Here is a 27,775-nt window from a genome sequence, read left to right on the forward strand (position 1 = left end):
CCTCTCCTTCTCCGAGAGATTGGTCGAACAACAAGTTTTTGTATATCTATCCGACGCTACTGGCTACATATATACAATATAAGACCTCTTACAATATAATCCCCTAATTATATATGAACTCAGGGTCCACATGGTATTCTCCGTCTTTATCGATCACGTGGTCAAGAAAGAATGCCGCCAATTCCTCTTGAATTGCTCGCATGCGATCTGGTGCTAGGAGTTCATCCCGCATCCGAAACATCTAAATTGGAAGAAGAGGGTCAATACATATATATGAATGAATGAAACTCAACACAAATGATGGTAATAAAATAAAATTGTGAATATTATTGCTTACACACTTCATATTGTTTGTTAGAGTAGCCCCGCTCACAGGTCGTGTGGCGGATGGACTCACAAACGTAGTATCCACAGTAATTATTCCCGGCTTCCTGCCACAACCACTTTACAAGAAATAAAAGTCAATCAAACTGATAAGCAAGCATGCTAAATGGTATTGATGAAACTAGTGCTTGAATCACTAGGAGATGCGCGGAACTAACTAGTAGTACTTACTTTCGGGTGTGTAAATTGCAGCTTCTTCGGCAGTCTCGGAGCTTTTGAGGTGAATTTTTTTCAAACCCTGCCAGACAAAGAAAACAATTACTTGATATCAGGAAATGAACAAAGTTGCCGATATGGTGCGATAATGATCGATTTAACTTACTTCTCGAGCATTTCAGTCATGTCTGCATACTCCTGGGGATCTTTTCGTCTCGAGTCTAAGACGGTTACTAGTCCCTGCTCAAGCTTAATCTCTAGGAGAATATAGTGGAACCCGCGCACGCATGCATAACTCATCAATTACATTACTATAACCTCGACTAATAAGGGAAACCGAATATGCAAAAGACAGTAACACTCACTTGAAGTTGTAAGGAAAGAGTATTATAGCTTTGTTTTGATTTAATACCAACGATCGTAGCAAGTTGGCCTCGATATCTTTGGCATGAAATTCAACCGTATATGCATCTATGAGATTTATGTTAATGAACCCAATATCACCGATTTGTCTTTTCTTCAATTCGGCGATCTTCAATCTGCATAATATAGTGAGGATAATTATATATACATGCAATGAAAGAGTTGACCTATATATAGAGACTTAATGACAGAAGTAGTACTTATAGACAGTAGCAAGTGACCGTTAATTTATCGAGGGCCTTTTGATTGAAAAACTGGAAGAACTCCTCAAATGGAACAGACAACAGTTCAATTCCAACGAGGTCATGCTCCTCTCTAACTCTCAGCGTCAAAGTATTCGTCCCCCCAGACTCTCTGCAGGTTTTCATGTACTAATCATGGAATTTTCGCATCATCGTTGTTAGAGATCTTTCATCTTTGACGAGAGGCTTCCCGTAATGGTATTTGTGTTCGTCCACCTCCAAGAAATCATAATGTACATCGTCGGGCAGGTAATCTCCAAGATTGGTATTGGGAAAAATATCCGGATGATTAGCGACGATATCGCTAGACACCTTGAGCGGGGGGCACGATTGGTTCACTTGTTCGCCAAGTTGGGCAATTTTTTTCCCAGCTCGTCATTATACTAACCTTCGATCACTGATAGTACTTCCCGACTGCTCCGCTTCGATATATGACCTTTCAATAATGCGCTCATAGTTGTTTTACGACGGAGACGGTGGTGGTTTCTTCAGGGCATCGATAGTGCGCTTTGATTTCACCGGATCTATCATCTCCTCCGGAGGTGGATGTTTCTTTGCTTTCACCGCTTGAAAGAAATCCCTCACTTCGTTTTCCACGATCTTCGCGTTTTCCTCCACGGTCTTCTCGTATGGTAACTTCTCTAGAGGCTTGAGAGATGGGCCGACTGTATTGCCTCCCGCCTCTGGCTGTACTGCTAGACGTCGGAGCACACGGAGCGGCTGCGGCTGTCTTCTTTTGTGCTTGCTTACGAGGTGGAGGAGAAGGACTACGACGCGCCGGAGGAGCCGGAGCGGCGGCGGGTCTCTTCCGCCCTTGCTGGCGAGGCGGAGAAGGAGGAGGCTGGCTGCTCGGGCGCGCCGGCGCAGGTGGAGAAGGAGGCGGATTGCCGCCACGCGCCGGAGAAGGAGGTTCTTGCCCTGATCACTCGCTGCAGGAGGAGGCGGAGGAGGAGGCGGAGTGCCCTGACTCGCCGGAGGAGGAGGAGGCGGAGGCGTCCAGTTCGGAAGGTTGATGAGCTCCTTCCGCCATAGGCATGGAGTCTTCAGAGAAGAACCCAGCCGAGTCTCCCCTTCACCCGTAGGGTGGTCAAGCTCGAGGTCCTCAAATCCGTCCGTTATTTCATCCACCATCACCCTAGCATATCCTTCTAGAATCGGCCGGCAGTGAAAAGTTGCACCAGGTTCAGGAGGTGCCACAGAGCCAACAGCCGCCTTGACTTTCAATTTCAGCCATTGCGTCATAAGGTGCAATGTTGAGACTCCGTGATAGAATCCACGGGGAAGCTAGCAGGAGTCGTGAAGGCAGGCTGAAGCAGCTTGGTGGAGGTCACGCTGCTTCTCCGTTGAGATGGCGGGGTAGCTTCGGGGGTATCTTCGGCAGGTCGCTTGTTGTGAACTGCTTCTCGTTCCTCTAGCGCTTGTACCCTTGCGTGCAGCGCCTGTAGTTGGGTCAACTCCACTTTCTTCTTCCTTTCCTGACGTTTGTAACCGCCTACGTCGGGAAACCCAGCCTTCCACGAAACGGAGCCTGGCGTGCCTCGTGCCCGTCCGGTGTGCTCAGGATTCCCGAGGGCCTATGTGAGCTCGTCGTTCTCTCTATCCGGAACGAATGTCCCTTCCTGCGCTTTTTCAATAAACTCCTGAAGCCTCGTGATGGGTGTATTCAGCTGCTCGTCCGTCCAAACACACTTCCTTGTTTCAGGGTCCAATGTTCCCCCAACCCCGAGGAACCAAGCAGGTCATTCTCAGCCTTCTCCCACAACGGTCGGGCTTTCAGGTAGCCACCTGACCCCGTGCGATGGTGATGCTTCTTCTTTGCAGCATTTATCTTGTTTGTCGCTGACATCTTCTTGGCCTTCTCAGATTTCTTTTGGGCGACAAATGCGTCCCAGTGATCTTTGATCTTCTCAAATCGGCCAATGAATTCTGGAGTCTTGTCATTATCGACAAACATTGATTTCAGCTCATTCTTCCACCTCCTGAATAGCTCAGCCATCTTCTTAAGAGCATGAGCCTTGATCAATGGCTCTTTAACTGGCTTCTCCGGATCCTCCTCTGGCGGTAGGTTGAAATTTCCCTTCAGCGCGGTCCAAAGATCAGCTTTCTGCCTATCGTCGACATAAGACACCCCAGAGTCTTTGTCCTTAGGCTTAAACCATTGCTCGGTGCTGATCGGGATCATGTCCCTAACAAGAACCCCGCGCTGAGTAGAAAATGCTTGCTTGGTCCGGAGGGGTTCAATCGGTTGGCCATCGCGGTCGATCTCGGTGATCGTGTACCTTTCATCCGAGCGCAACTTTCTCTTCGGGCCTCGTCTCGTTACCTCAGTTTTGCTCGATCTGGAGGGCTAGAAAAGAAGAAAGAAGAGAGTTAATATGTGTACATACCAAATACAAGTAATGCATCAATTAGCTATAGTCAGCACATGCTTAATTAATATATATACCTGGTCGGACTCCGTTCGGTCACCAAAGCCGTCATCACGGTGTCCTTCCACCGGCATTCGGTCACCGAAGCCATCATAATCATGTCCTTCCTCCTCCATTGTTCGATCACCGTAGCCTGCTTCTTCACCCTGTCCTTCTAGACCATCGGTGTCGTTGAGAAACGACAAGACGGCATCACTTCCGGCTGCGATTATGTCCCCCAACACCGCTTCTATTGCTTCGTCTCGGGGGTGCTCCATAGTTTCTGCAAATATTTACAGCATGGCAATTATTATTCAAACATGACAGATGGATATATTAGTGGCAAACGTAGAACTAGCTAGCTAATCACAATAATGAATCATATTAGTGGCCTCGACGCTTCTCTAGGGTTTGGGGTGGCCTCGGCAACGCTTCAAGGGTTTGGGGTGGCCTCGACAACACTTCAAGGGTTTGGGGTGGCCTCGACGACAATGCTCTTTGAACTTGGTAAATTTGCGTGGCCTCGAGAGAGTTTGTCGGGTAGGGGCGCGGCGGGAGGGGGTAGGAGACCGACATCGTTTTTTTCTAGGGTTTGGGTGTCCTCGAGAGTTTTGGTCGAGCGAGAGGGCTGGGGGTGCTCCCGTGGTATAAGTTATCGTGGTCGAGAGGGGGTATATATATCGACCGCCCCTCATGTCAAAGTTATCAGGGAGGGGGTTATATCGACAACGACGACATACATACATGGGAAAATAATGTTATCGGGGAGGGGGTATATTGACCCACCCCCCCTCATGTTGAAGTTATCGGGAGGGGGTATATCGACAACGACATACCCGATAAAAAATAAGAAGACGAAGAAGAAATAAAAAGAGGAGAAGAAGAAAGGAATAGAGGAGAAGATCGAAGAAAAAAAAGAAGAAGAAAAAAAGAGGAGAAGAAGAAAGGAATAGAGGAGAAATACCTCTATTCCTTTCTTCTTCTCCTCTTCTTTTTCTTCTTTTTTCCTCTTCTTATTTATTTCTCCTCTTCTTCCTCTCCTCTTCTTCTCCTTAATTCCTCTTCTTATTTTCCTTTTTCCTCTCCTTCTTTTTCTTCTTCTTCCTTTCCTAGCTAGATATATAAAACTTTTCTAAAAATGCAACTTTTGCATATATAAAACTTTTTCTTCTTCTTCCTTCTTCCTTCTCTTCCTTCTTCCCAAATATATAAAAAAATTCTAAAAATGAAACTAACCTAAAATGTACTAAATCAGAGAACATATATAGATAAAACTTTTCTAAAAATCTAACTTTTGCATATATGAACATATATACACAGAGAACATACATACATATATAATCATATATAAAAAATGCAAAAAACAAATCATCATATATATGAACAAAAAATCTGAAAAAAAACAGGACATATAATCATATATACACACATACATATAATCACACATATGCACATAATCTGAAAAAAAAAACAATCATATATATGAAAAAAAACAGAGAGGAAGGTCGGCGGCCGGACCGAACGCGTGGCGGCGGCGTGTGGTCGGGGCAGGCCGGGGGCGTGGGGCGGCGTCAGGGCAGGGGCTCGGGCCGGAGCGGCGCGTCGGGGCAGGGGCGCACGGGCCAGGGCGGCGCGTCAGGGCAGGGACACGGGCCGGGGCGGCGCGTCGTGGCAGGGCAAGGGCGCGGGGTGGCGGCGACGAGGAGCGGGCGGCGGGGCGGCGACGGCGAGCACAGGCAGCCTGGCGGCGTCGGCGAGCACGGTCAGCAAGGGCGCGGGGCGGTGACGGCGAGCACGGGCAGCCTGGCAGTGTCGATGAGTTCGGCGTCGTCGGGGGGCAAATGGTCGATGAAACTGAAAAAATTTACAAGTCCTGCTTATATACACAGCGCATTGGTCCTGGTTCGTGGTAGCAACCGGGACCAATGCCCCTGTTTAGTCCCGGTTGGTGCCACCAACCGGGACCAAAGGTCTCTTTTCAGCAGCCCAAAGGGCGGGAAGCAGAGGCCGTTGGTCCCGGTTGGTGGCACCAACCGGGACTAAAGGGGGGGCATTGGTTCCGGTTGGTGCCACGAACCGGTAGCAACGCACCCCTTTAGTCCCGGTTGGTGGCACCAACCGGGACCAAAGGCCTTGTGCTGCCCGCGTTGCGGCCAAAAGTTTAGTCCCACCTCGCTAGTTGAGAGAGCTCGAGAGTGGTTTATAAGCGCTGCTGCACCCACCATCTCGAGCTCCTCTCAACTGTAGGCTTTCGGGCCTAATCTGTCACTATGTGCCTGTGGGCCTACTGGGCCTCCTGCGGGCCTGAATCCTAACCCATAGTTGGGTTTCGAGTCGTATTCAGACCGTGGTGCCCGAGTAGGTGGCACTTTTTTTCTTTGTTGCTTTATTTATTTTCTACTTACAACAAAATACTTACTGTTGCTATTTTTAATTATTTTATTAAAGTTTATTTATTTTACTTTATTAAAGTTTATTTTGTTTCTACTTATTTATTTTATTAAAGTTTATTTTATTTTATTTTATTTTGTTTCGACTTATTTATTTTATTAAATTTTAATTTATTTTATTTTGTTTCTACTTATTTATTAAAGTTTATTTTGTTTCTTTCTGCTTTTCATGTTTTGAAAAGAAAATACATTGATAATTTTAGTTGCATAAATTTTATATAATTTTAGTTTAAAAAATACTAGAGGTTTATAAAAGCTTTTTAGTTGATTCCTTTTGCTATTAGAATTTTTTAAAAGTTTTTTAGTTAATTTTCTTTTTGCTATTAAAGAATATTATAGTTTTGTTTTAGTTGATCATAACAGAATATTTTAATTGATTATTTTTGAGCTAAATGATGTGGCATTTTAGTTGATCAGGGTTTCGGACGAAAACTCATCTGTTACAAAGAGATTTCTTTTTTTCAACTTATTTGAACTCCAGACTTTTTGTGTGTTCAAAATGCACCATTCAAAGCCACATCATCAATTTTCAACCATTTCTGACTTCATTTGTTATTTTTCATGCATTTACTGATTTTTTTAGCTATAAGACCATGAAATTCAAAAGCATTTCAAATGAACTCTGAAAAGGTTGAAATTTGGCATGGTATCATCATTTCACCCACATAGCATGTGCTAAAAAGTTGAGAGGGTTACGGCAAAAACTAGATGCACTTCGTGTACAAAACGGACAATGTCATCTTTTGAAGTATCAGGGTTCCATACGGAAACTCATCTGTTACAAAGGGATTTCATTTTTTAAACTTATTTGAACTCCAGACTTTTTGTGTGTTCAAAATGCACCATTCAAAGCCACATCATCAATTTTCAACCCTTTCTGACTTCATTTGTTATTTTTCATGCATTTACTGATTTTTTTTGAGCTATAAGACCCTGAAATTCAAAAGCATTTCAAATGAACTCTGAAGAGGTTGAAAGTTGGCATGGTATCATCATTTCACCCACATAGAAAGTGCTAAAAGGTTGAGAGGGTTACGGCAAAAACTAGATGCACTTCGTGTACAAAATGGACAATCTCTTTCGAAGTATCAGGGTTTCATACGAAAACTCATCTGTTACAAAGGGATTTCAGTTTTTGAACTTATTTGAACTCCAGACTTTTTGTGTGTTTAAAATGCACCATTCAAAGCCACATCATCAATTTTCAACCCTTTCTGACTTCATTTGTTATTTTTCATGCATTTACTGATTTTGTTTGAGCTATAAGACCCTGAAATTCAAAAGCATTTCAAATGAACTCTGAAAAGGTTGAAATTTGGCATGGTATCATTATTTCACCCACACAGCATGTGCTAAAAAGTTGAGAGGGTTACGGCAAAACTAAATGCACTTCGTGTACAAAACGGACAATGTCTTCTTTCGAAGTATCAGGGTTTCATACGAAAACTCATCTGTTACAAAGGGATTTCATTTTTTAAAACTTATTTGAACTGCAGACTTTTTGTGTGTTCAAAATGCACCATTTAAAACCACATCATCAATTTTCAACCCTTTCTGATTTCATTTGTTATTTTTCATGCATCTACTGATTTTTTTTAGCTATAAGACCCTGAAATTTAAAAGCATTTCAAATGAACTCTGAAAAGGTTGAAAGTTGGCATGGTATCATCATTTCACCCACACAGAATGTGTTAAAAAGTTGAGAGGGTTAGGGCATGGACAACACATAAAACCATTCTTCTTGTTTGCCTCAGCCACTTCGAGAAAACATAATTATGTGTGTCTGTCACCGTACATCCATTGCCGGTTCATCTGTGTGCATTATATATAATTTTGTGTGTCAAAAACCATTACAGATTCACATGGATAGATAAGTGACCAAATTAATAGTAGTTCATCATCACATTAAAACCAAAGTACATACATAGTTCAAATTGAACAACATATAGCTCTCCAGAGCATCTAGTTAAACCATACATTGAAACTATGTAAAATCTTTCAATGCAACAACAAATGCGATCATAATCACAACCAAGTTAACAATTGATCCAACGGCATAATGATATCAAGCCTCGGTATGGATGGCATATTTTCTAATCTTCTAATCTTCAACCGCATTGCATCCATCTTGATCTTGTGATCATCGACGACATCCGCAACATGCAACTCCAATATCGTATTCTCCTCCTCAATTTTTTTTCCTTCAAGTAATTGTTTTCTTCTTCAACTAAATTTAACCTCTCGACAATAGGGTCGGTTGGAATTTCCGGTTCAACCACCTCCTAGATAAATAAAATCTATGTCACGTTGGTCGGCATAATTGTGATAAACAATAAGTGAACCAAATAGTTATAAAAAGATAATATATATCACATCCGAATCATAGACAGGACAAGGGCCGACGGGGGCGGATACCAAAACCATCGCACTATATAATAACAAGGAATAATAAAAGTAAGAAAATTAGACAAGTATCTATCTAAAGTAGGAATTTTTTTCTTTCAGAAAGAAGATAAGAACAAGAGGCTCACCACGGTGGTGCCGGCGACGAGATCGGCGCAGGCGATCAACGGCGGTGAAGACGGGGACGGGGCGTGACGGACCGCTAAACTTAGACAAATCTCGGGGAAAATTGAGCTCGGAGGTCGAGTTTCGAGAGGAAAAAAATTAACTAGTGTGGCTCGGACATTTCATCGAACACCTCATAGGAGGTGAGCTAGAGCACCCAAATGCCCTCCCCTCGCCGGCCAGAAAAAACAGAGCACTGTTGAGTGCTCTGCTGCGGCGATGGGGTATATATAGGCAACTCATTTGTCCCGGTTCGTGGTTGAAACCGGGACTAAAGCCCAGCCTGCTGTCCCGGTTCGAGCCACGAACCGGGACCAATGGATGTGGGCCAGGAGCGAGGCCCATTGGTCCCGGTTCGTGCCTAGAACCGGGACAAATGGGTCCAGACGAACCGGGACCAATACCCACGAGGCCCCGGCTGGCCCCCTGGGCTCACGAACCGGGATGAATGCCCCCCATGGGTCCCGGTTCGTGCAGAACCGGGACTAATGGGCTGGCCAGGCCCGAACCAAAGCCCTGTCTTCTACTAGTGTTGGAATCACTTATTCATGAGCTAGGAATCAAGCTACATCGTACATCTTGTTTATGGTGTGACAATTTGGGGGCAACTTATCTTTCTGCTAATCCAGTTTTTCATGGTAGAACCAAACACATTGAAATTGACTTTCATTTTGTGAGAGAAAGAGTTGCAGAGAAGAAGTTTGACATACGATTCATTCTTTGCAAAAATCAAGTGGCGGATGGTTTCACTAAAGCCTTGCCGGTCAAACCATTTGAAGAATTCAAGAGAAATCTTAATGTAAGATAGTTGAGATTAAGGGAGGGTGTTAGACGTATTGGTTCTGGGTGTAATCTCAACCTCCTCCTGTATCTCTGTCAAATTCTGTCTCTCTTGTATTCCGATGAGATCATGGATCGATCGAGGCCTAACTTGTACGCCACAACGAGGGCTTCTCGTCTACAATAAATATACGTCACGCGGCTCCCTCTGGGAGTAGGAACGCTTCCAAAGTTTACACACGCGCACCGTACCGGTGCCACCTCTCTCAATGTCGTTGCTCGTGCGGCTAGCCCGCCAGCAGCAGGGCCAGGCCGACACGCGAGGCTAACATGGGCGACGGCCTGAGCGCTACGTATGGGTTCAGGGAAGAAAACAAATACAGAGAGTAGTTTCGATCTGTTTTGGCAAGCGGGAGAGAAAAATGCTGAAACCGTGTAGGATGGTAAGTGAACGGTGGGGGAGTAGAGATGGGAGCACGAGACAGCTCGTCCATGCTACGTACGCGGCAAGCTGCAGACCGATCGACTCCAATGCACACACACGCCCCACAACTCGGATTCATAGATATGTGTTTTCCTTTGAACTTATATATACAGCTACTAGGTGGTACTTTAATTAGCTAGTGCAGCATGCATTTTAGCTTTAGGGTTTCTTCTTTTGTTTTCCTTTGTTTTTGCACTTGAGGATTAAGCTAGCTAGCCTGCGCCTGAACAAGATATATATACCCCTATCTATCATGTATCGATCCATCCGTGTATATGTTTATATGTATGTTGCCTAGATCATGTTGATGAGAAGAAAAGGATTCAGAAAAGTCATGCAAGTCGGATTATTGTTTCTGCTTTGCTCTGGTGAACAAATAAGGGCGGCACGTGGAAGTGAGCCCCTCTGCTCTGCTCTGATAGTTGCAGTAGTGCCTGCTTTATTTTATGTAATTTTGTTTTGGTTTTTGGCATGTGCGCTGTAGATGTGATCTGACAACCACGAACAGCAAGAAGAGGCAAGCAAAGCAACCGTCGCCTATATCACACAAGACTAGACCAGGGCAGCTTCTTCTTTTTCTTCTTCTAGTTCTTGGGCACAGGAGGAAGGGAGGAAGAAGGCGACCTCCCTTGCCGATCCCACGTACGCCCTTGTCCTTCTTGGTATCGTAGCTGTAAGTCTGTTTCTTCTCTTGAGAGAGATCCCTTGCTTTGCTTGTACGGATGGATGGATGGATGGATGCTCCTCGCTGTTTTTTACCAACCTACCTCTTGTTTTTGACCTATTCCTTCTCTAATCTAATCCAATCCAATCTGCTACACACTGGGTGGGGTGGTTCCTTTCAGTTTATATTACTATATTGGTTGCAGCACCTTCTTCCAACATTGTCTTACCACTGCCACCAGTGTCAGGCTATTAATACTAGTACGTACTACTAGTAATCTTAACTCATCACAACCACCACCCTGTAGTGTTCTTCTTAATTATTATTATTTTTCTGGTGAGTGAGTGAATTAGCACTGCCACTGCAACTGCCATTGCCAGCCTATATATTAGTGCTAGTAATCATACCTCATCACAACCACCACCCTGACAGCTAATTACACTCTTGCCAGGCTCTCTTGTTCATTTTATCCACATCGGCCAACACTATACACCTCTGTCTTTCTTCTCTTGCTTCCTTGCAAACTTCTAACATGTGAGTATTATGCTAGCTCTTCTTTCAGTTGCATTCAGGCAAACTAACTCTTTGTTGAACCATGTATTTATTTGTGTCTCTCCTTCTTTCTTCTTCATCTACATGATTGACAGCAGCTAGTCCAAAAGTTACCTCTCGCTTGCTCTTTAATTTCCTCGATGCAAACTGCCCATGTATTATGTATTTATGTTAATTTCCTGTATGCAAACTGCTATCCACTATATGACAAGCCCCCCTGTGGCCACCAACCACCAACAGCACACCCCTCACCGCCTTGGCTATAAATTGTATAGGCATCGATCTCAAGCCGTTCACAACACAAAAACACAGTCACAATGGCCACCACCAGCAAGCAGGCTCTAGCTCTCGCTTCTCTCTTGATCCTTCTCACTGGCACCCACATCATTGTTGCCGCAAGAGCCCCGGTCACTGTAACTGGCATTGGTGCTAGAGGAGGCGGCTACGGTGGTGGTGGAGGTAGAGGGGAAGGTGGTGGAAGTGCCAGCTACGGTTATGGCTACGGTTCACGCTATGGAGGCCGTTATGGCTATGGCGGAGGCATTGGTGGTGGTGGCAATTGGGGAGGTAGCGGTGACATGGGCTCAGGGTACGGCTCAGGTTACGACAGTGGTTATGGCTCAGGTTACGGTTCTGGTGGTCAAGGTGGCGGGGGAGATAGTGGAGGAGGTGACCGCGGATCCGGCTATGGCAATGGCGGTGGATATGGGTCTGGGTATGGAGAAGGCCACGGGTCAGGTGGTGGCATGAACGGTGGCAGTGGAGGAGGAGGCGGTAGAGGGGGAGGTGGTCATGGCATGAATGGTGGCGATGGAGGAGGCGGCAGTAGAGGGGGAGGTAGTGGTGGCATGAATGATGGCGATGGAGGAGGCAGCGGTAGAGGGGGAGGCGGTGGTGGCATGAACGGTGGCGATGGAGGAGGCGGCGGTAGAGGGGGAGGTGGCGGTGGCATGAACGGCGGTGGTGGAGGAGGTGGCGGTGGAGGGGGAGGTGGTGGTGGCGTGAACGGTGGTGGTGGAGGAGGCGGCAGTGGATGGGGAGGTGGTGGTGGCATGAACGGCGGTGGTGGAGGAGGCGGCGGTGGAGGAGGAGGTGGTGGTGGCATGAACGGCGGTGGTGGAGGAGGCGGCGGTGGAGGGGGAGGTGGTGGTGTAGGAGGCGGCGGTGGAGGGGGAGGTGGTGGTGGCATGAACGGCGGTGGTGGAGGAGGAGGCGGTGGAGGGGGAGGTGGTGGTGGCATGAACGGCGGCGGTGGAGGCGGCAGTGGTGGTTTTGGGCATGGAAGTGGTGGAGGCTATGGCTATGGCAATGGGAGTGGCTATGGTGGCGAGCATGGCCAATGAGCATCACTTATAGGCTATAGCAATTTTTACCACTGTTTATTAACATAAATTAAGCTGGTAAGAGAGCGTTGCGTAGATGAGCCATCCTGATATGCATATTAATGATTGTTTCCACGGTGTTGTGTTCATAAGACAGAATAAACCTTATTCAGTTTGAACTGTGACTTCTATTTCTTTTATTTTTTTCTATCATGCTACTGCCACTACATACACCAAAGAGCCTTTCCACATGCAAGATGACGAGCATACCATCCATGTGTAAGTAGGTTACACGCCATCTCCAATCCTCATCCAATTTCACCCATTTTGCTTCAAAAAAGTTGGAATTCACTTTGCGCTTCCATTCACAAAAATGTATCTACCATCGCAGGCAGCTGAAATCCTCTAATCTCTGCATCATAAATTTGCTCTTGATGTCCAAGCGATAATACTTTCCTGTGATCAGTTTTATAAACATGCAGCAAAGAAACTGAATCAGAATCATCGATGAATATAGATTTCAAAAGCATGTGTGTAGTGCCTGTCTCGCATGCCAGAGCTATGAAATCAAAGTCAACCTAGGCTGAAATCTTAATCCACGCACTGGCATATCTTGACAAACAAAGAGAAGCTACAGCCTACAGGCATCCAATGCTCACAAGGAACACTACACTCCTCACAGGTTTTCTCTGTAAGTTCCGTAATGCACGGCCACGAGAAAAATGGCACTAACTCTCTACCAAGAGCTCGGTGTTGGAGAAAGAGGCAACAAATAAAAAATATAGAATACGATAAATCTTTATGCAAAAGAAGGAAATAAACATGGTAGGCTAAAGAGGTAGCCACATATATATCATACTAGTATAATTTTTCTAGACATATCTATTATACATTACAAGTACATTACGGGCTAACCATAAAAAGGAGAAATAGGTTAGAAAATCCCACAAAAATCAAAGCACGAATTAAGGGGGAAAAAACTCCGAGACCAAGGTGAATCTCATATGTGCACGCAGCGAGCTGACATGGTGCTCTATAAAAACATTGCTAGCTGACACGAATTAAGAAAAAAAAAACAACTTTGAGACCAAGATGTCGTCTGAGCTATCTCAAAATCAAAAAATAAAATCATCAGCAGACAGCAGAGGCACACGTACACTAGCTGACTAGGCTGGCTCTGCTCATGCTCTTGGCCGGCAGCAAACGCATGTAGATATAGATATCGCAGGGATTTGGTTGTAGCAATCGAGGCAGAGTAAGTGAGTCACCACCTGCACTGACACCATGTCCGCCTTCGATGCCCTTGTTCCTTCTCGAGCTGATTTTCTTCTTCGTGGGATCACCAGCAAGCAGAATTATAGAAGCTGGAGATGGAGTAATAACTTTTTTTAGATCAACAGGGAGGCCTCTCCCCGGTTCCATTATCACCATACAGAGTCTTACTCTTTACAGAGCTATAAAGTTCAGAGATTCAAAACCTAATAGTTATTACAGCCCTGCTCAACAAGGAGCCAAAGGACAGAACGAAAACACCAGGAAGCTAAAAAACACCAGCCTGCTAGACCAGGTACACAAACGCACTCGCACGAAATCACATCACGATCTCGCTTCCTCCTCTCCTGAGCTTGAGTGGTGGTGCCAAGGCCGCCTCGGGCGACCAGCAGATTGCGAGGGTGGACACGGGGCTGCGCACCATGGTCTTGTCGTCATTAGCTTATTTTGGGAGAACAACCAAAGGAAGACATGAATCTTTGGCGGCACTACAAGTTTCCAGACAGCTGGTAGGAACAGGGGTTGCACCCTCGCAACCCCTGTTGAGATGGAGTAATAATAGATACATACTCCCTCTGTTTCTAAATATAAGACTTTTTAGAGATTTTAATATAGATAGACTATGTACGAAGCAAAATGAGTGAATTTACACTCCAAAGTATGTCTATATACGTTCGTATGTAGTCTGTATTGAAATCTTTAAAAGCTCTTGTATTTAGAAACGGAGGGAGTACATGTTCCGATGGCACATCGCTAAACCCCCCTCCTCATGAAAAAAAGGTGAGTAGCCACGCGGCTGAAGAGCGACTCACGTGTTTTCTTGGCAGAAAGTACATTGACAAATCCAGAGGAGGAGAGAACGGAGAGCAGAAAACAGGGAAGCTAGTATTGTTTGGAGCAGGGTCGCAAGGTCCTTCTGCAGACGCATTGAGTCTCTGCAGAAGGTGAACCAAATAGTGACCACTGAGCTGCCACCTGCCATGCTTCTACTTAATTTTTCAGTAATGTTTCGCTTCTTTTCTTGAGATAGCACATAACCCAAGCCAACCCTCTCTATAGCACATGACTTCATTTACCAATTTGAAATTAATGGACTTTGCAGAATCCAATATATCCCATTGAGTTATTATTGTTTATAGACAATACGTTGATCCTTATTTTTTTTTAGAAGAACAGGGAGCACCTCCCCGGTTCCATTGCTCAGAATGAAACCACACAAACCAAGCCAGTCTGATACAGCAGCTCTTAAAGAGCAGTTCAAAAAGGAAAAAGCATAAAAGGAGCTAGCTAGGAAGTAGCATTATTACAAGGGCCACCCAGCAGGGGCCAAGTCTCCCTAAAGAGCTAAGAAGAAGAGCTTTCAAAGGACATAGGGAGGATCCAGCGATGCCTTCATGGCCTTCAGACGAGGAGCAGCGTCTGCCTGCGGCGACCAGCAAGCGATAAGAGTAGACACCGGGCTGGATGGAACAGCATTGTGGATGTCTCTCTTCTTTGGCGACAGGAGCCCTTCATCATCTTCTGAGATCTTTAGCTTTTCCCAAGGATCCAGTCCGAGTGCAGGGCATGGTTTGCTCAGCCACTTGTGGTCTCTGAAGGTACTTTGTGAGGAACCCCACGAAGGACATCAGTTTTTCCTTGTCTGATCCCGAGGAGAGAATCGCCCAATTCCTCACTGTGTTCATGATCAATCTCAAGACCTGAGGAACAGAAATCCAAGTGGTGTCCTTCGTGAGGAACAGAAATCCTTATTGAACTTCACAGGAAGACCAGTTTCCTATTTCACGAATCGGTATAAAAATGACAGTACTTCGAGAAGTCACGCCTCTTCGGGAGACCTTATGGTGGCCACCACAATGATGGTAACCAACATCTAGGTGTTCGCTGACTACATACTACTTTTGCAGCGATCTCCTCATATAATCTGAGCAGCCACAAACCAAAATAATGGAACATAATGAAGATTATTAATGAAGTTACCATTTTTACTTCCTATTCTTATATCCTCATTCTGTTGACAATTTCCAGTTTTCAGCATCTGACTGCAAAATGTATTCTATGATATTTTCTATTTTACTAGTAGAAAAGAGGGCTTTGGTTCAGGCCGGGTCAGCCCATTAGTCCCGGTTCAGTTCAGAACCGGGACCCATGGGGCACTGGTCCCGGTTCGTGAGGCCAGGGGCCTGCCGGGCCTCGTGGGGGCATTGGTCCCGGTTCGTCTGGCTCCTTTGGTCCCGGTTGGTGGGACGAACCGGGACCAATGGGCCTCGCTCCTGGCCCACCACCATTGGTCCCGGTTGGTGGCTTGAACCGGGACAACAGGCTGCCCTTTAGTCCCGGTTCATACCACGAACCGGGACCAATGAGGTGCCTATATATACCCCTCGCCCGCGAGCAGAGCACTCCAGTGCTCTGTTTTTCTCTGGCCGGCGAGGGGAGGGCTTTGTGGTGCTCTACCTCACCACCTATGCACATGAGGTGTTCGATGAAATGCCCGAGCCACACTAGTTAAGCTTTCTCGTCTCGAAACTCGACCTCAAAGCTCCATTTTCCTCGAGATTTGTCTAGGTTTAGCGGCCCGTCACGTCCCATTCCCGTCTTCACCGCCGTCGATCGCCCGCGCCGATCTCGTCGCCGGCACCACCGTGGTGAGCCTCTTGTTCTTATCTTCTTTCTGAAAGAAAAAAATTCTTACTTTAGATAGATACTTGTCTAATTTTCTTACTATTTTATTCCTTCTTATTACATAGTGCGATGGTTTTGGTATCCGCCCCCGTCGGCCCTCGTCCTGTCTATGATTCGGATGTGGTATATATTATCTTTATAACTATTTGTTCATTTATTGTTTATGAAAATTATGCCGACCAACGTGACATAGATTTTATTTATCTAGGAGGTATGTGAACCGAAAATTCCAAGCGACCCTATTGTCGAGAGGTTAAATTTAGTTGAAGAAGAAAACAATTACTTGAAGGAAAAAATAAAAAAAATTGAGGAGGAGAAGATGATATTGGAGTTGCATGTTGCGGATGTCGTCGATGATCACAAGATCAAGATGGATGCAATGCGCTTGAAGGTTAGAAAGATTAGAAAATATGCCATTCATACCGAGGCTTGGTATCATTATGCCGTTGGATCAATTGTTACCTTGGTTGCGATTATGATCGCATTTGCTTTCGCATTGAAATGTTTTACATAGTTTCAATGTATGGTTTAATTAATTAGATGCTCTGGAGAGCTATATATATGTTGTTAGATGAGAACTATGTATGTACTTTGGTTCTAATGTGATGATGAACTTCTATTAATTTGGTCACTTAATTATCTATTCATGATGTTCTGTAATGGTTTTTGACACACTCAATTATATATAATGCACGCAGATGAACCGGCAATGGATGTACGGTGACAGACACACCTCCGAGTACATTAAGGGCGTGCATGATTTTCTCGAAGTGGCTGAGGCAAACAAGCAGAATGGTTTTATGTGCTGTCCATGCCCTAAATGTGGAAAAAAGTCAGGAGTTCAAATAAGTTCAAGAAAATGAAATCCCTTTGTAACAGATGAGTTTTCGTCCGAAACCCTGATACTTCGAAAGAGATTGTCCATTTTGTTCACGAAGTGCATCCACCTTTTGCCGGGACAACCATTTTGTTAATTTTCAGAGTTCATTTGAAATGCTTTTCAATTTTAGGGTCTTATAGCTCAAAATAATTAGTAAATGCATGATAAATAACAAATGAAGTCCGAAAGGATTGAAAAATGATGATGTGGCTTTGAATGGTGCATTTTGAACACACAAAAAGTCAGGATTATTGAAATATATAAGTAGAAACAAAATAAAATAAACTTTAATAAAATTTACGAAACTAAAATTAACAAAGTATTTTCTGTTCAAAACATTATAAGAAACCTCTAGTATTATTGAAACTAAAATCATATAAAATTGATGCAACTAAAATTATCGAAGTATTTTCTGTTCAAAATCATTAAAAGCAAAAAGAATTTTCATAAAGAACTTTTTTTGATAGAAACTTTAATAGCAAAAAGAATTATCATAAAGTAAAATAAATAAGTAATTAGAAACAAAATAAAATAAAATAAATAAGTATTTTGTTGTAAGTAGAAACAAAATAAAATAAACGAAGCAAAAAAGAAAACAAAATAACTGGGAAAAAATAAAAAATGCCACCTACTGGGCCACCACGGCCTGAATACGACTAGAAACCCATCCATGGGCTAGGATTCAGGCCCGCAGAAGGCCCAGCAGGCCCACAGGCATAGCAGTGCAAGATTAGGCCCAGAGGCCTGCAGTTCAGAGGAGTTCAATGGAGATAGCGGGGCAGGGCTTATAAACAGGTCATGCCGCTCCTCGGCTAACGAGGTAGGACTAAACATCCCATCGCACCGCGGCTTTGGCAGGCGCGGGACATTGGTCCCGGTTGGTGCCACGAACCGGGCCAATGCCCACCTTTGGTCCCGGTTCGTGGCACTAACCGGTACCAATGCCCACCCTTTAGTCCCAGTTGGTGCCACCAACCGGGACCAAAGCCCTCTGCTTCCCGCCCTTTGGGCTGCTGAAAAGAGGTGCATTTGTCCCGGTCCGTGACAAGAACCGGGACTAAAGCTTCATGTATATAAGGCACACTTGTGAAAATTTTGGTTTGCATCTTGCAGTTCGCCCCCGACGACGCGCGCGGAGAGGACGCCGCCAGGTTGCCGGACGCCGTCACCGTCGCCCCGCCCCGGAGCCCACGCCGACGCTGTCGCCGTCCGTCGCCCCGCCCCGGAGCCCACGCCGACGCCGTCCGCCGCCAAAGCCGTCGCCGTCGCCCGTGCCCTGCTCCGCGCGCCCGCCCGGATCCTCTGCACGCCGACGCCGTCCGCCGCCCCCACCGTCGCCGTCGTCGACGCCGTCGCCGCCCCCGCCGTCGCCCTAGCCGGCCGGCCCCGCTATGAGCCGCCGCCGCCCCGAATCCTTTTTTTCATTTTTTTTTGTATATGTATTTTTTCATGTATATATACTAGTAAGTGTTTAATAAAATTAGTTAGATTAGTTGAATTAGATGTTTTTCCATGTATTTTAGATTAGTTGAATTAGATGTTTTTTTGTCAATTTATGTATATATATGTGCATATCTAGAAAAAAAAATTGTGTTGAACTAGTTAAATATAATAGAACTAGTTAAACAAGTTTATTTTTAGTAAGTGCTTAGTAGTTGAACTAGTTGATTTAATAGAACTACTTTATTTTACTATAGAAGTAGTTTATTTTAGTAAGTACTACTTTATTTTATTTATAGTAAGTGCTTAATTAGTAGTTGAACTAGTTGATTTAATAAAACTACTTTATTTTACTATATATAGAAGTAGTTTATTTTTAGTAAGAACTACTTTATTTTATTTATTTATAGTAAGTGCTTAGTAGTTGAACTAGTTGAACTACTTTATTTTAGCAAGAAAATTAATAGAACTAGTTTATTTTTTTTAGTTCAAGCAATTAATCCCGCATCGACGTCGACGATGCCTATCCCGCATCCTCGTCGTCGACTCGGCGGAGGAGGCCGGCTTGATCAGAGGGGCCATGTCTGGGACTGGGCTCCGCCGGGCTGGTTTTGGGAGGTGCTACCTTCCGGTGGGCGTAGGTTGGTGAGGAGCCAGCCCATCGTTGACCCGATCCGTGTTTGGTGGCGGTCGCGTGGCCCAGTGACGGTGCCGAGGCTTCCGGACACCGCGGAGGTGGTACGTCACCGTGTCAGCGAGGAGGACCAGCACGTCCGTCGCTACATGGTTGCGTTGGAGGGCAGGTTCGACTATACCTGGCAGGTTCTCCAGGGATCTCACTGGAGCTATGATCATGTGATGGTTCTGTCCCTTTGGGTGTCCACCGCCCGCGCCGATACCCGTCGGGCGCTACTGTTCTAGCTATACTAGCGATGCTATATGTATAATAGTATTCGAGGTGTATTAGTGATAATATTCGACGATGTACGGACGCATGGAGATGATGTAGTTTTGCTTATAATTGAATGCATCCTAATTTGAATACTACTTTATTTTGTGATTGGATTTTGCTTATTGAATGCTCAAAGTGGAAAACTACTCCTACTTTGAATGCTAAAATTGGAGAGCACTATGCAAGGCGTATGCATATGATTAGTTGATAGCTTATAGGGCTTTTGTTTTCGCAGAAATCTAGGACCCCCGGCCCCTCCATCATCCCCGCCGTCGTCCCCGTCACCGCCCCCTTCGACATCGAGGTGAGACTAGCCAAATCCTCTTTTAGAAAGATAATTAAACGATATTTCGGGTTGACTGTAAGTCTGTCGAGTCTCCACCATATATGAGAGGACGAAGAATCCCGACTGTTGTCGTGGGGGTAGCTTCTCCTTCGTTCCCGTGTGCTAGACAATTTGGTTTAATGCACTCGAGAACGAAAGGAGGAGCTACCATACCATCACCGACGGTCGCAAATGTCAGAGAGGAATCAGTGAGGGAGAGTTCCACCATATATATATGAGAGGACGAAGAATCCCGACTGTTGTCGTGGGGGTCGCTTCTCCTTTGTTCCCGTGTGCTAGACATTTTGGTGTAATGCACTCGGGGACAAATGGAGGAGCGACCATCACCAACGTTCGAATGTATACACCACGTGAGCTGAGAGTTTTCAAGAAAAGACTCGACAAACCGATAGTCAACCCGTGATGAATAATAATGATCTAACTTAGGTTTTTTAGTACATATATTTAATTGTAGACGTTTAATATTTGAATTATGAACATAGGAAATGTCGTACTCGGACGACGAAAGTCTCCCGGGGGAGTGCGACTGGTGCCACGACGACCGAGGTCAGTGCGACAGGCCTCACCTGGACGAAGATTGGCGCTTCAGTATTAAGTTGGAGGAGACCTTCGATGTTGAAACGGTACGCAACGACGACAAGTGTTATTTTTTCGTAATTAAGCATGGTTCAACTATTTCAACGTGTACTTTTCATCTTTTACAATTCGGCTAGCTTATCCCATGCCATGCAAGACGCTACATCTTGGAGAGGATGGGTTTTGAAGACCATGAAAGTATGGAAACAAAGAAAATTCACCTAAGGACCCATCATGATATAGATTTTGAAGTAAATCTGTATAATTCTGAGAGCGTAACCCATTTTGGTTGCAAAAATTGGGAAGCATTTTGCAAGATGTATGGTTTTGATGAGGGTGTGCTTGTCACCATGGATCTTGGTGATCCTGACATCGAGCAAGACAATATGGACATTTGGGTCCTTGTTGATACGCCTCCAATTCTACCGCTATGTGAGTTTCTCAAACATAGTTATTAGCTAATTTATATTGTTCATTTCAAAATAGTTGACAGCTTATTTTCATTGGCAGCTTATTTTGATTTTTCAAACAATGTGCGGAACATGGTAGATAGAACCTACTACACCGATGGCTCTGAGTTAACTTATAATGAGAAAACTCATCTGGTCGAATTTTGTACTGATCTTGAGAATTACAATATCTATTGTAAAACTCCTCCACATTATGGTCAATACGTGCCACTAGTGCACGTGTTGAACTACGGTAACTACTATGGAGATACTCTGGTAAGATTTCTTACTATTACGACATCCGTGCATCTTTTGCATACTTCTAAAACTAGTACATCATTGCTAACTATGAAGTTATTACTATGTTTTTCAACAGATAATCCCAGAGGATTGTGTGCCTTATTTGATGTATCAGAATGGTAGGCTTGATGTTTTGAACATACAACCAGGTCATCCTACGAATCTCAATTGTCCATACCGGATTTCTAAAAGAAGTGGAGACATGCAAATCAAAGAATGGAAAAAATGTATGGACAGTCGCAAGGAGGTTCTTGGAAGCAAAAGGAAGCGAAGCGCAAGAATTGGAGACAGGATGATCTCCATTCTCCATAATGGAGAGTCAGGGTCTATATTGTTTTATGTTATTTTACCTTAAAGAGGGTATTTTGGTCCTACCTAATACTGATGATCATGTGCTAAGAACAATTAAGTAGGGTTGGTTCGATGACTATGAGGATGATGATCGTATGACTGGTTATTAATAACGAGTAGAAGTTGTATGATGATGATTAGTAGGACTTGTTATTATATATGATGATGCATGATGCGCGCATGAAGAGTTATTATATATCAGCGGGTGAAATGAACATGGATTGGATTGAAGTGAAGGCAACATGCATCATCATCCACATGTTGCCTTCACTTCAATCTAAGCCATGTTTAGGCATAGCAGTACGTAGCGTTGGTAAACCAAGCACGGAGATATAAGAGAGGACACTTCTCTCTAATAGCTACCTAATAACAACCAAATTAACCCCCAAAACCCCTAAATCAAGCCCTTTCAAAAAAACAAAAACCTCAGCTCCAGCCAGATGCTGACGCGTGGATGCCTATTGGTCCCGGTTGGTGTCACCAACCGGGACCAAAGGCCCCCCGGCCTGGGCTGGCCGCAGCGGCCACGTGGAGGCACATCTGTCCCGGTTCGTGTAAGAACCGGGACTAAAGGGTTAGGGCATTAGTAACGACCCTTTAGTCCCGGTTCAAAAACCGGGACAAAAGGCCCTTGCCAACCGGGACAATGGGCCCTTTTTCTACTAGTGTGCCCTTCTTTTTGTTAGGCAGTGTTGAATAATAATTCAATAAAATGGTTGTGTGCATAATTTTTTATGCAGAGGCCAGGGGTCTCAACCTCCTTTTTCAAGAAAAAAATGTATGCATTGTGCATAGTCAAAAGATTGATGGGCTATTTATATGCTAGCTGGCATTAAAGTGTATAAAGCGTACTGTTAAGTCGCAGTTGCATGCAACTCAAAAGGCAAGAAAGCGATCCAGAAGAAATATACCAATCTAGTGAGGACGTTAGCTAGTCAATCTAGAAAGAAGAAGAAAGACGAACGATCCGTGCTTGTGATCGTGCATGCGTGTACGTGACTTCTGATGCTCAAGCTAGCGACTTGTACGTACCTCATGGAGTCGTGGTCGTACTTACGATTTGAAATTGGAACCTCAGTCTATCATCTATTAATAATAGTAGTTAAGGAGATAATTGCATGTTTTATTAGCAGAAAACCAAACGCAAATTGGTACAACACACGCACAAGACACAGCACCTCAGTCGACCTGGCCATCCACAGAGACCCGCACACTATTAAAGAGAGGGACTCTATTGAGAGAAATTTTCATTGTCATCACTTCTCCCCAAGGAAATCGACTCCGACTTCACCACGGAGGACCAACCAAGAGCCCTCACCGTGGCTGATGCACGAGATCTCTGTCGACCTATGTGAAACAACAGGCCAGGTGCGTCGAGGACTAGCTAGGCAGCAAGCTGTAAGTGTCCAAGTCCTTATCTTGTGAAAGGTGGTGAGACTATGAGATAAAGGTTTGTTTTTAAGACCTAAAGAATAATCTTATATTATGGGACGGGGGAGTACTATGTGATAGTATTTGCTAACAATATAGAGACGTACATTTGTGATATCTGATACGTGAGCTAGGTAGCATGCAGGAAAGGAAGGAAATTTGAAGGATCAATGGAAAGAGAGATAGGCATGCACTTGTGATTTGTGGTACTTTAGCTAGTGCAGCATGCATTTTTAGTTTTAGCCATTCTTCTTCTTCTCTTTTCCTTTTTGCAATTGGGGATTAAGCTAGCTAGCGGTCGTCGGTACATGTATGGATCCTCTTTCAGCCGAGCGCCTGAAAAAGATAGACCACTATCGATCGACCCATGTACGTATATGTTACCTATAAGTCTTGTTCATAATTAAGAAGAAGAGGGTTCACAAAAGCCAAATAAGCTAGATTACATATATGCAGTATCAATGTTTATTAAATCACGCATCACCACAACAATGCCACTAACATTTCCTATACACATAAACAACTTATTATGTGTACTACAAATGGCCATAGAGACCACCCACGTAATGACCGGTCTCATACAATGTACCATCCTTGGGGTGCTCCCAAACCTAGTAGGTTAATATATACTGTATATAATTGGGCCGGGTCAATTTGAACGCTTGGCCATTAATAAAGAGAATGCGTTAAGGAACTTACTCTGGAGAGGATGGAGGAGGCCGTTAAGGAAGTTACTCTGGATAGCACTCATACGACGGCGAGTTCCTCTTGTACAGCACGCCGCCGGCAGCCATGGATGTCGATCTGCTATGTACGTAAAGCCAGCTTAATTTGAAGGTCAATCAATTCAAAAGGGCCCTAATCTAATCTATCTACTAGAGTACTCAGCTAACTTCTCCGGGTCCGGGGGCATATATATAGATTAGATTAGGAGTAGATTTGAGATGGAATCGAGATGATCAGTTCAGTATCCGACTCGCACCAATCAACCAACAAACTAATTAATCCTCGCCGGGGCACTTTAGATTTATTTACCACTACTCATGGGCCCTTTATTTCAATACTATATATATGGGCTCTGCTGGGCTGGCTAGTTATGGATTATCTTCTTTGCGGGTCGGGTACTTACGGATTTTTAGTTTTTGAACCTTGCTACATTTGATGACTAGTACGTAGTGTATATAGTTTTTTTTTAAATCAAATCTCATAAACTTCGATCAAGTTTGAGGCAAAAAATGTTTACATTTAGAATGTCAAAAATATATCATCAGATTCATCATAAGATGTAGTTTCATATTTTCTATATTTCGTATTTTTGATATTAATAGTTTTCTTTATAACTTAGTCAAAGCCTGTGAAGTTTGACTTAAAAAAAATCTATACGCACTATGTTACGGAACCAGTGGGGGAGGGGGGTTAATTATATTACCACCTCGTCCCCCACCCCTGGAAAGACTAACCTCGTTGCCATTTTGCTGAGCAGGCATTATGCCTACAAGAAGTACATGTACCACTTTTTTCTTTCAAAATAACTCTGTTTTGCGAAATTCCTTTCAAAGTAACTATACGATTGAATTTTCATATGTTCAAACGTTGTGGGCGTAATAGTCTGCTTTTTTCTCAAAAAGCACTCAAATCTTAGGTGCATTCCGATTCTAACTATGTTAGGATATACTATTAATTAGGTAGTACATTGAACTTAGTTGAAACTTAGCTAAAACCAACTCTAAATATACCTATCGGGGTGGACACGGATCTTGGACGTCGGGCCTCTAACGCTGTCCCCACTGCCAGAGTTGTCGTCGGTGTCGGTCCAGTCGCGGGTGCCGCATCAGCCGCCTCGGTATATACCCTGGGATGTGGCGGCGCGCTCGCGACGGCGCACCTCCGATGTCTCTCCTTCCACCGGGCGTCATGCTCAGATTCTAGGAGCCCCTCCCGCAGTGCCTCGGCATTGATCCGGTGCCAGCTGCAGGCATCCGAATCCTTGGCGTCTCCAAACGGTCGTGTGCCAAAGCGGTGGTGAGATCCGGAGCAGTGAGGCTGTGTGACGGCAACTCATGCTGCTTGGCGATGGATGCCGAGCGCCGCTCCCGGCGATGAGCCACTCAACCCGCCAGGGGCGGAGCCAGAAAATTTGGCCATTGGGTTCACTTCATGACTCCTCTGGTTCGTCATGGACTCGGAAAGCTAAGCCTTGATGCAACAAGTATCTCACCGAATCAATGGAAGCATTAAGCCAGATTCGATTTTGCTTTTTTGTAAGATCAGTTTGCTTATCAAGAGCAACCTGAATTTACGGATCTTGATCATCAAAGCATCACATCTTTCTATTGCTACATTATAAAAGCTATTAACATTATCATTACCCTCATGAGTATCGATCTAGTCTGCTTTTCCTGTTCCAACCGTTAATTTCAAATGCATCCCTCCCAGGTTGTCCATGATTGTAATCTCTAAAAAGGTCAGAAGGCTTTATGCACTTTGTCACCACAACGACGATATTCATCAAATCAATCTGGATTCAATCTCCGTCGAGTTAATATCTCCAGTCTCCCTCTGCGGGTAATGAAAATTAGAAGGTGGCATGTAAGGTCCTCTCGTTAAATATATGCACCTAATCTTATCTTGCTTCTTTGGATTTTCTGTGTACTCTGAATTCTCTTCTGATCAGCCGGATTATAAGGCAATTAATCTAAGTTAATTTCCGTATGAATAGTATGCTTCAGGAGACTAACTGTTGTGATATTTGATGCAGTTAACCTACGTCTAATGCGTGACCTTGATGTGCCTGTATAATTATGTCAATCTGGTGGCCGAGTTTTCTTGGACAAATACTATTTTCATAGCCTAGATCAATCAAAGTCCATGGAGAAAAACAAATAAAAAAACTAGGGCAAAAAAGTCACTACCGTACTGGGCTTTTAGGCTAGATTGAACATACACACGAGAGAGAAGAGATGCGGCAATGCAATCTAATTACCTCAAATTTTGGGCTTCAGTTATTGCCGATGTCCATCTGCAGCCGCTGCTTGCCGCGGGCGCCGAGCAAAACGAACAGGCGAGATAAGGAATCAGAGAAGGGAACAGAAGAACGATGAAAAAAATCTTCGACGAGGCGTGCCGCATGCGTTTTCTCAGGAAACGTTTACGTGACGCCCGCACTCCCGGGCTAGGGCACGGGAATGGATTCGTTGGCTTTTGCCTTTTGGGCTCTTTGTTCCACGTGAGGTGTGATGGGGTCAGTCAAGATATTTTACTGAGTGCAGTTGAACACGTACATATAGACAGTACGGGGCAACATTCATTGGGTTCAGTTGAACCCAATAGTTATACGCTAGCTCCGGCGCTGCAACCCGCCGAGGACTAGCTCGCAGCGGCGCAGCGATGAGGAGGGCAAGCACTGGCTCTAAGAAGGTGAGTCCGCGCGGCAATTTATTTTTATTTCTTTCAGTGAAATGCCTACTTGACTCATGATTCAGAAGATCCCTTTTTAGAAATTGATGTCAAAGAGGGAGAGAGAGCGCATCAAAACTTATCACATAAGAGAGAATGCACGCCTTAAGCTTCTCTAGATGCTTATTATTCATAGAGGAGAGAAGTCAAATGTCTTCAAGAGGGAAAAGACATGTTAGTATGTTTGTTATATGATTGATTTTGCTTTGATTTTCTTTTGCCCTATCTTCTCCCATTATCCAATGTAAGATTCAAGGGGAGAAAGACTTTTAAGGGAATGAAACCTTCGAATTCATTGCATATCTTTATTCTTTGGGGACATGTCCATATCCAAATAGAGTACTAAGTACTCACTCTCTGCATGCCATCCCGATCTTGGTAATCTTGTGATTTTCTCAACTTGCTTTGTTTAGTAGGTGTTCTTGTGTTATCTAACCCTATTTTCTCAAGTTCATCTCCTCCAAAGTCAGCTCAAGACCACAAGGTAAGTATATGCATAACACTCATGTGCATGATGATCTCTTGCTAATGTACATACTGTTTGCAAGAAGGACTCATGAACATGAAGGTATATTTCCTATATCTACATCATTTGCTCTGATGCATATAGTCAAGATACATGTAACTCATTGCTTGCTCTGACATGTCTATGCGTTCACATGCTCTTATAATCTATCTTCACATGATTGCATACATGTAGGGGGAACCTATGCATGTTACATGTCCTTCCAAAGCTTTACATGTCATTCTTCATATCTTTATCTAAAACTTTGATTATGTTGTCATCAATTACCAAAAAGGGGAGATTTAAAGCACAAGTGCTCTCTGGGTGATTTTGATAATTAATGTCAACATATCTTTTGTTAGACTAATGTTTTCATCTAGTATATTTCAGAGAGTTCAATAAAGGCGTGGCATGGACAAGAGGATCCGGAACCCCTTCAAGATGCTAAGGACAAACATTGGCAAAAGCTCAAGACTCTACATTCTCATTTTAGTGGTCCAAGATCACATTGAGTCCATAGAAAAGACAATACTATTAAAAGGGATGAAGTGTTGCTTAATGGCTTGCTTGCTCAAAGTGCTTAGAGATATGCTCCAAAGCCCTCAACCACTTTCTTATTTCCACATATGTCCTAAACATAAAGTCAAACTCGGCGCCAACGAGTTCACTTGACATAGCCACTGCCTAATCAGTTCGGTC

This window comes from Triticum aestivum, chromosome 7D (assembly GCF_018294505.1).
Source record: "Triticum aestivum cultivar Chinese Spring chromosome 7D, IWGSC CS RefSeq v2.1, whole genome shotgun sequence".
Taxonomy (NCBI): domain Eukaryota; kingdom Viridiplantae; phylum Streptophyta; class Magnoliopsida; order Poales; family Poaceae; genus Triticum; species Triticum aestivum.